Raw genomic sequence first — 8,652 nt, forward strand, 5'->3', positions numbered from 1 at the left:
TAGAAAAAGGAATTCGGTAAAATGCTACCATTAAATGGAAACTCTATTTTTACTTGCATTATAGAACTCTGGAATTGGAGGGATAAAGAACTCTTAAAGGCCACGCTTTTCTGGAGGTTTGATTCCACCAATGTCTCTGGAAGAAATATGAACTCTTTTCTCCATATGCTTAGATAGTCTCAGAAAACCACTTGGGTCCGTTTTAAGTCAATTCTTATGGCTGACAATAAGCTAAGTCAAGCAATTAACAAAAAATTTTTCTCATTTTGTAAATTAGTACCAGTACTTAGCTCTTGTATAGTGTAACTATATCACTCATCAGTTCATTGCTACTATACTAGAATCTACAACATTTAGGTGTCAAATAACTGTAGTGACTACCTGTGGTGAAAAGTGTTCAATGGAGCTTATAAATTATCTATCTCTGAAAACTAGACAATTAAAACCTTATATAAAGTACTGAAGGGCAATGCTGTCAGTCTGGAGACTAAAGTGTGAATGATTCAGGCCATGGTTTTTGCAATTACCTGTTATATGTCAGAAAGCTGGACAATACCTCGGGATGATATAAAGAAAATTAATGCCTTTGAGCTGTGGTTCTGGAAAAGAGTACTGAATATACCATGGACTGATAAAAGAACAAACAGGTTTGTCCTAGAGGAGGTGAAACCAGGCTGCTCCTTGGAGGGAAGGATTCTGAGGCATTGTGTCACAGACTTTGGACATGTTGCAAGGAGGGGCCAGTCCTTGGAGAGGGACATCATATTTAGAAAAGTGGAGGGACAGCACAAGAGAGGAAGACTCTCTGTGAGATGGATTGATTCAGTGACTGGGGTAATGGAGGTAGGAGTGTCAGAGACAATAAAAATGGCACAGGATAGAGCAGGGTTTAGGGCTGTTGTCACTATGAGTTTCAGCCAACTGGACGGCACATAACAACATCCATATACATGCAATGAAGATCTGCTAGTATGACTGTTATCTAAATATATGCACCAACAGCTAAGGCCAAAGAGAAGGAGCGTGACTATTTCTACCAATTCTTGCAGTTCATAATTGGCCAAATATGCCATCAAGATACATTAATAATTATGTATGACTGGAATGCAAAAATTGGAAACAACAAAGAAGGTTAGGTACTTGGAGTGTATGATCTTGGTGACAGAAATGAGGCTAAACATAGATTAATTATATTTCATACATAAAATGATTTCTTCATTGCCAATACCTTTTTTAAAGGGGAAAAACCCCCACAAAAGGCGAGTTTGCTCATGGACCTCAATTTGATAGACTGCAAAGAAAACAGATTGACTATATCTGTGGTAGGACTCCTTGGAGAAACTCAATAATTAGTGATCAAAACCAGGCCAGTTGCTGACTGTACAACAGATCACCAATCCTTGTTCTTGTTGTTTTGTGCTGTTGAGTCACTTGCAACTCATAACAACCCTATGTACAACAGCTCTAAACTCTATCTTGTGTCAATCTCATTGTCTCTGACACCCCTACCCCCAATACTCCAGTAACTGAATCAATCCATCTCATTGAGGGTCTTCCTCTCTTGTGCTATCCCTCCACCCTCCCAAGCATGAAATCCCTCTCCAAGGACTGGTTCCCTCCCTGCAACATCTCCAAAGAATGTCAGACGAGTTCAGAATCCTTGCCTCCAAGAAGCAGTCTGATTTCACCTTCTCTTGGATGAAGCTGTTTGTTCTGTTTGCAGATCATGTTATATGCAATACTCCTCTCCAGCATCACAGCTCAAAGGCATCAATTCTCCTTCTATCATCCATAGTCATTGTCCATCTATCTGATGCATAACAAGTAATTGCAAAGACCATGGCTTGCGCCAGGCACACTTTAGTCTCCAGATCATCAATTACTCACTGGCAAATTCAAAGTGAACTGCAAGAAGATAAAACAATCTCACTCACAATAAATAAAATATGACCTTGATATGGGCTATCCCATCTGAATTTAAAATTCCTCTTTGGAAGAGATTTAAGGTACTGAACACTAATAATTGAAGACAAGGTGACTTGTAGGATGACACCAGTGATATTATAAAAAAGGAAAACAGAAAAATTTTACAAAGAAGAAGAAAAAAAAATAGGAAGAGTGACAAAAGAGACTGAAAATCGCCCTAGATTTTCCAGCAGCCAAAACAAGAAGAGAAATGTGTAAGTAAGAGTGTTGAATAGATTTCAAAGGTTAGCTTGAGAAGACAAAACAAAATATTATAATAAGATAAGCAAAGAAGTAGAGCATAAATAGGTAAAAACTTGCTCAGCATTTCTCAAGTTGAAAAAACTGAAAAACCAATTCAAGCCTTGAGTTGAAATATTGTGAGGTGCAGCCAGAGTGCTCTTGGAGGAATGATGATAAGGCTTTGCCTCACATACTCTGGGCATATTTCTAGGAGGGGCTATTCTTTGGAGAGGGGCATGATGCTTGGTAGGTTGGAGTGTCAGGGAAGGAGAGGAAGACCTTACAACAGGTGTATTGAAATGGATGACTGCCGCAATGGGCTCTAATGAGTCAGGAGGCGTGAGGACAGCACAGGATAGGACAGGGTTCGGACCTGTTGTTCATAGGGTCACTATGACTCTACTCGACTTGATGGCACCTAACAACTGCAGCAATAACCACGTAGGCAAAATCTCAAATGATCCAAGAAACATCAAAAGAACATAGAAGGAATATAGTTACTGTATAAAAAAAGAATTGGTTAACATGGAACAATTTAAGGAATCAACAAATGAACAAAAGCCAATGGTAATGAAGAAAGAAGTCCAATCTGCACTGACCTTTGGCAAAAATTAGGCTTCCAGAAATCAATGTGGTAAAACGGAAATGTTTCAACAGAAGCAGCCCTGGACATGTTCATCAGTCTATGCCAGGAAATCTAGAGGACAGCTAGTTAGCCAACTCACTGGAATAGACCCATATCTATTCCCATTCCCAAGAAAGATGATCCAACAGACTGGAAATTATAAAACAACATGAGGATAGAAGGAGAATTAATGCCTTTGAGCTGTGGTGCTGGAGAAAGTATTGAGGGTACCATGGACTGCTAGGAAAACAAACAGATTTGTCCTGGAAAGGGTTAAACAGGAGGCTCCTCGTAGGCAGGATTCTGAGGCTCCATCTGACATACTTTGGACATGTTGTAAGGAGGGACCAGTGTTTGGAGAAGGACGTCATGCTTGGGAGGGTGGAAGGACGGCGCAAGAGGGGAAGGCCCTCTAGGAGGTGAATTGATTCAGTGACTGGGGTAATCGGGATGGGTGTGTCAGAGACAGTGTGACTGGCACAGGTCAGAGCAGAGTTTAGGGCTGTTGTACATAGAGTCGCTATGAATCGCAAGCGACACAATAGTACATAACAACAACAACAACATGATTAATATCATATGTGAGCAAAATATTGCTGATAATCATCAAAAAAATGGTTAGAGCTGTTAATTGATGAGACACTATTAGAAATTCAAGCTGGATTTAAAAGAGACTGTGGCACCAGGGTTATCATTCCTAATGGCAGATGGATCCTGGCTGATAAAAAAGAATACCAGAAGAACGTCTATTTATATTTTATCGACTATGCAAAGACTTTTGATTGTTTGAATTATGACAAACTATAGCTAACATTGAAAAGAATAGAAATCCAAGAGCACTTAATTAATATTCATTAAGTGAAACCTACATTTGTGGCCTAGTGGCAAGAAACTGCATTGCAGTCCCAAAGGCACAGAGTTCAAATCCCCCTGCTGCTCTGTAGGAGAAGGATGGGTATCTCCTCCCATGAGAGTAAGTAACTGCCTCTGAAAACCCGCCAGAGGGCCAGCTATGTGTCAGTTCCAACTGGACACTACATCACCACCACCACCAGCACCACAACATACCTAGACCAAGTAATAGGTGTTTGAATGGAGCAAGACAACACAACATGACTTAAAATCAGGAAAAGGATGTGTCAGAGTTGTAGTCTTTCTCTATACTTAAAATAATAGAACACTCATTATTCACTTATCAACATTCTTATATCCCAAGGGCTTAAGCTGACCAAGGGAATTCTCTGAGTTAAAGGAATGTAAACTAAATAATGTAATCAGGTCAACAAAGAATACTAATACTGTTTTCTGCTAGAGATGTGGATATGGAGACAGAGAAGGTCATCAAATAATAAAAGAAACAAGTAAGAGAAAACCATCTTAAGGTCAACTTAACACACTTTACTGGTTATGTAATGAGAAACTTGTCAAGAAAATCTATGAAGATGTACAAGGGTGAGGGTGGGGGGAAAGACGCGCAACCTTGAGTTCCTGTCTCCTTACCTCCTGACTTACTAAAGTCTTGAATAGTTCATTCCATCATCCAACACTTTCCTGCTGGACAGAGAAATGCAACAGAAGAGGGCTAGATCATTGCAAAACTACCAAAATTTAACATTGCATCGTTATATAACTGCCAAACCATTGAGAATCACAGCCCTGTTGACATATGCCTTTAACCATCATACCCAGTGTTACTTTTGCCTTGTACCATGACCTTCACTACTATGAGACATACATTCTTAGTGTGCAAGTAGATTTTTCACTGTTGTACATGCTATATACTAGATAATGTGATAGTTGAGAAGTGAGAAGTATATGTATGGACTCTTCTACATCAACGTTCTTATCACTTCCTGCTTTGACTTCCAGTGAGTCCAGAGTAGATGAGCACTATAAACACTGACATTAATGTAGATAAACTTTTAAAATTTTTAATTGTGATTTTAATGAAAGTTTGCAAAAAATTTGGATTTCCATTCATTCATTGCTGTGCATTTTTCTCCTGACCTCATCCCAGTTTGCTTTTTCTTTGTTTGTTTTAATTTTCATTCATTGTGGCATAATTTCCTCTCTCCCCCCACCCCAGTCCACTTTGCTATGTATCTGTTATTCTGGACTGTTATCATGCAAATGATGCCCAACCATATATCATTTTAAACAATTCTTTCCTTCATGTTTTCCAGTGCAGCGTTTTTTTCTTTGTTTTCTCCCAACCCTCATGTCAGTCCTGTTTTATAACAGTGATGTTATGCAGTATTTGTCTTTTTAATAAACACAAATAGTTCTACAAAGGTAGATAATTTCAAGAGACACAGAGCTCAATAAACCACATCTACTTCACTTCTTTCAACTCAGTTGAACTCATGATAACCCCGTAACTTGGGGAGGGAATCAGGAGGGACAGTCAGGTTTGAAAGAGTAGATGGTCGGTGAAGGACAGGAAAACTTTCAACAAGATAGTCTGATTGGTGACTGCAACAGTGGGTTTAAGGACAGCAGAGTATTAGGATAGTGCAAGATCGGACAGGATTTCAATCTGCAGGCCATAGGGTTGCTGTAAGTGCAGCTGACTTGATAGCACTTAACACCAACAATAACAAGAACAACAACAATTAAAAATAAATGAAAAGCAATTTTCCTATGCATTTCCATAGCATAGATCTTCATGTTAGAATATTTAAATTTATGAAAAGAAATAAACATCTTCAAAATATTTTTATGCAATAAGTATTTTGCTAAAGAAAAGTTATATCCTTGTCATCATATGATATTAAGAAAAATTTTCCTTGATAGATGCTTTAAAGTTGGTTTTACTTTCTCAACTGCCTTAGAAATTCTTTTTTGGAGCTTGATTCTGATAGTAGAAGATTTGATAGTTAAAAACAAATTAATAATTTTCTTTTATTATTGAGATAGTTTTTCATTAACATGACTTTTCTATTTCTCTTTTGGTTGTCCAAGACTCAGTTTCCACTCATTGTAGCTGGAATTCTTTTTATATTGAATGTTGAATTCCAGTTAAGAGGATCACAAGATCAAAGAGGATAGAAGGTACAATGAATTAGTATAGCATTTTGAGAAACACAAAATTCTGAAAAAACACTCAATAATCATTGTTATGGACATTCAATTATCATTATTTTGCATCAATCAAGCTATGCCTGATTCAGATTTCTGATTTTGTGAGAACGTTCCTAATGACTTCTTTTGAAAAAAGTTTTATATTTTGAAAATAACTAATGATATGAACACTATCGTTAATATTTTCACTATTATAAACAATACATGTGTATATATTGCATTCTATTTTTCTTCCTTACAGAACCTTCATTCTCTGAAATTTCTGAGTTACCTTAATGACATATATAAAAATGTCATGAATTAAAATGTTCATACAATTACCATCTATATAATTACTCCCTTGTTCTTAATGGTGTGACCTGCATGTACTCTTTGACAAAAAGGAATGTAATTTTTTGTCCAATCTACATCTGCCTTTCTAGTTAACAGTCTTCTGACTTGAACCAGTGGCCTGGCATCCTTGACAACTTTGAACTTATCAATATCCAAAGACTGTGACTCTGCATTCCAATAGAGACCTTGGAATGTTTTACCTTATGAATCCAACAGCCAGTATCTGAGACCTTGGTTTTCCTGCTAACAATTTAAATTTATCCACCTTGACATTTCTACAAGCACATCAGTCATTTTCTCTCTCTTCCTCTCTCTATATCTCCATAGTGTCTCTTAATCCAAAGAAAGAGGAGAGACAGAGAGAGAGAGAGAAGAAGAAGAAGAAGAAGAAGAAGAGGAGGAGGAGGAGGAGGAGAGCATCTGCGGTTTGCAGCACAGATAGGTTTGTCCTTTTGACAGTTCATGGCAGTACAGTTCAGTACTCTTTACCACCACACAATTCAAAGACATTAATTTTTTTCAATCTTCATTGTTCACTATCCAACTTTCACACGAATATGACGCAACTGAAAATACTTAAGTCAAACACCTTAGTCTTTAAAAGTGACATCCTTAATCACTAGTACTTTAAAGAAATCATTGAAAGGATACTTTTCCCTATGCAATAAATCTCTTGATTTCTTGACCTCTGCTACCATAGATGTTAATTATGGGTCAAAGTAAAATTAAATCCTTGACAAATTCAAATTTTTATCTGTTTATCATCATATTGTTTGTTGCTCCAATTGTGAGATTTTTTGTTTTCTTCACTTTGAAGTGTAATCTACATTAAGCAATATGTTCTGATCTTCTTCAGTAAGTGCTTCAAGTCTTCAATTCCAGCAAGCAAGGTGGTGTTATCTGTATAATGAAGATTATTGATGAATATCCAATCCTAATGCCGTGTTACCTTTCATGTCATGTAACTTCTCAGGTTAGTGTATAGATTGAAAAAGTGACAGGATACAACCCAGACACACATCTTCTCTGATTTTTAACTGCTGTCATTGTTGTGTGTCTTTGAGTTGATAGTGATGCACAAAATGCCTATTGAAACCTTGCCCTGTTCTGTACCATCCTCACAAACTGTTAGAGTCAATGTGTCAATCTAACTCATTGAGGGTATTCTCTCTTTCACTGACTCTCTACTTTTCCAAGCATGATTCTTTTTTCCAAGGACTGACCATATGACAGAGTATATGAGACAAAGTTTTATCATATTTAACTCCTAGGAGCACTTTTGTCTCCAGCAAGCAATCATTGCCACCACTACAGTTCAAAGTATTAAAAGTTTATCAACTACACATCTAAATGAAAAGAATTCAAAATTCTTCTTTGATCATCTTTTTTTCATTGGTCAACTTTTAGATGTTTATAAAACAATTGACTAACACTATGACTGATGGAAATCACACCTTACTCTTTAAGGTTTCACACTTGCTTTTTCAAACTTTACAGAGATTCTTGAAAATAGACTTGTCCAGTGGAAAATGTCTTGATTTCTTAACAGTTGATGCCATCCATGTAGAACGAAATTCTTGAAAATATCAATTCTTTTCTCCGTCTAAAATTATTTTGTCTTTTGCCCAGTGATGTGGATTTTGGTTTAATTGATGTTGAAAAATAATCCATATTGAAGACTGTTGTCTTTATTTTCTAATAAATGCTTCAAGTCGTCTTCATTTCTGAAAGCAAGGTTGTGATATGAGTTGTTGGTAAGTCTTCTGTCAATCCTGAAGGCATATTCTTCTTCTTGTAGTCCTGCTTCTTATTCATTTGCTCAGCATATAGATTGAATGGGCATGAAAAAAAGATAGAACCCTGAAGCATATTTTTTGTAATTTTAAACCATACAGTATGCTTTTCTTCTGTTTAAGCAACTGCTTCTTGGTCTATGTACAGGTTTTGCATGAGCACAAATAAGTCTTTTGGAAATCCCATTTTCAATGTTATCCCTAATTTTTTATAGTTCCACATAGTCAAATGCCTTTGCATAGTCAATAAAACACAGGTAAACATTTCCCTGGTATTTTCACTTTAGGATCTGTCTGATATCAGCAATGCTAAGAGAGGCCCTTATTTCATGGCCTCATCTGTACATAGCTTGAATTTCTGGAAGTTCCCTGCCAACAAACTCTTCTAATCCCTGTTTTGTTTTGTTTTTTTCCTTTTCCTTTTTTGGTTTTCTGTTGTTTTTTTTTTCTTCATTTTTATACACAGTTTATTATTATTATTTTATACACAGTTTATATATAGTTTATTAACACAGTTCAAATACATTGGGTTTTTATTGTTGTTGTTGTTGTTATGTGCCGTCGAGTCGCTTGCGACTCATAGCAACCCTATGTACAACAGCCCTAAACTCT

The 8,652-nt window shown here is 36.8% G+C and overlaps 1 protein-coding gene across 1 annotated transcript in view; it reads right to left on the reverse strand.

Annotated features, from left to right (window-relative positions):
* LOC102850229 (60S ribosomal protein L12-like) overlaps positions 1-8,652 on the reverse strand; it is a 61,230-nt gene that overhangs the window by 23,047 nt on the left and 29,531 nt on the right. The window lies entirely within an intron of this gene.

The sequence above is a fragment of the Elephantulus edwardii genome, unplaced genomic scaffold, assembly GCF_000299155.1.
Source record: "Elephantulus edwardii isolate Elephantulus edwardi_28Jun2011 unplaced genomic scaffold, EleEdw1.0 scaffold00017, whole genome shotgun sequence".
Lineage (NCBI taxonomy): Eukaryota > Metazoa > Chordata > Mammalia > Macroscelidea > Macroscelididae > Elephantulus > Elephantulus edwardii.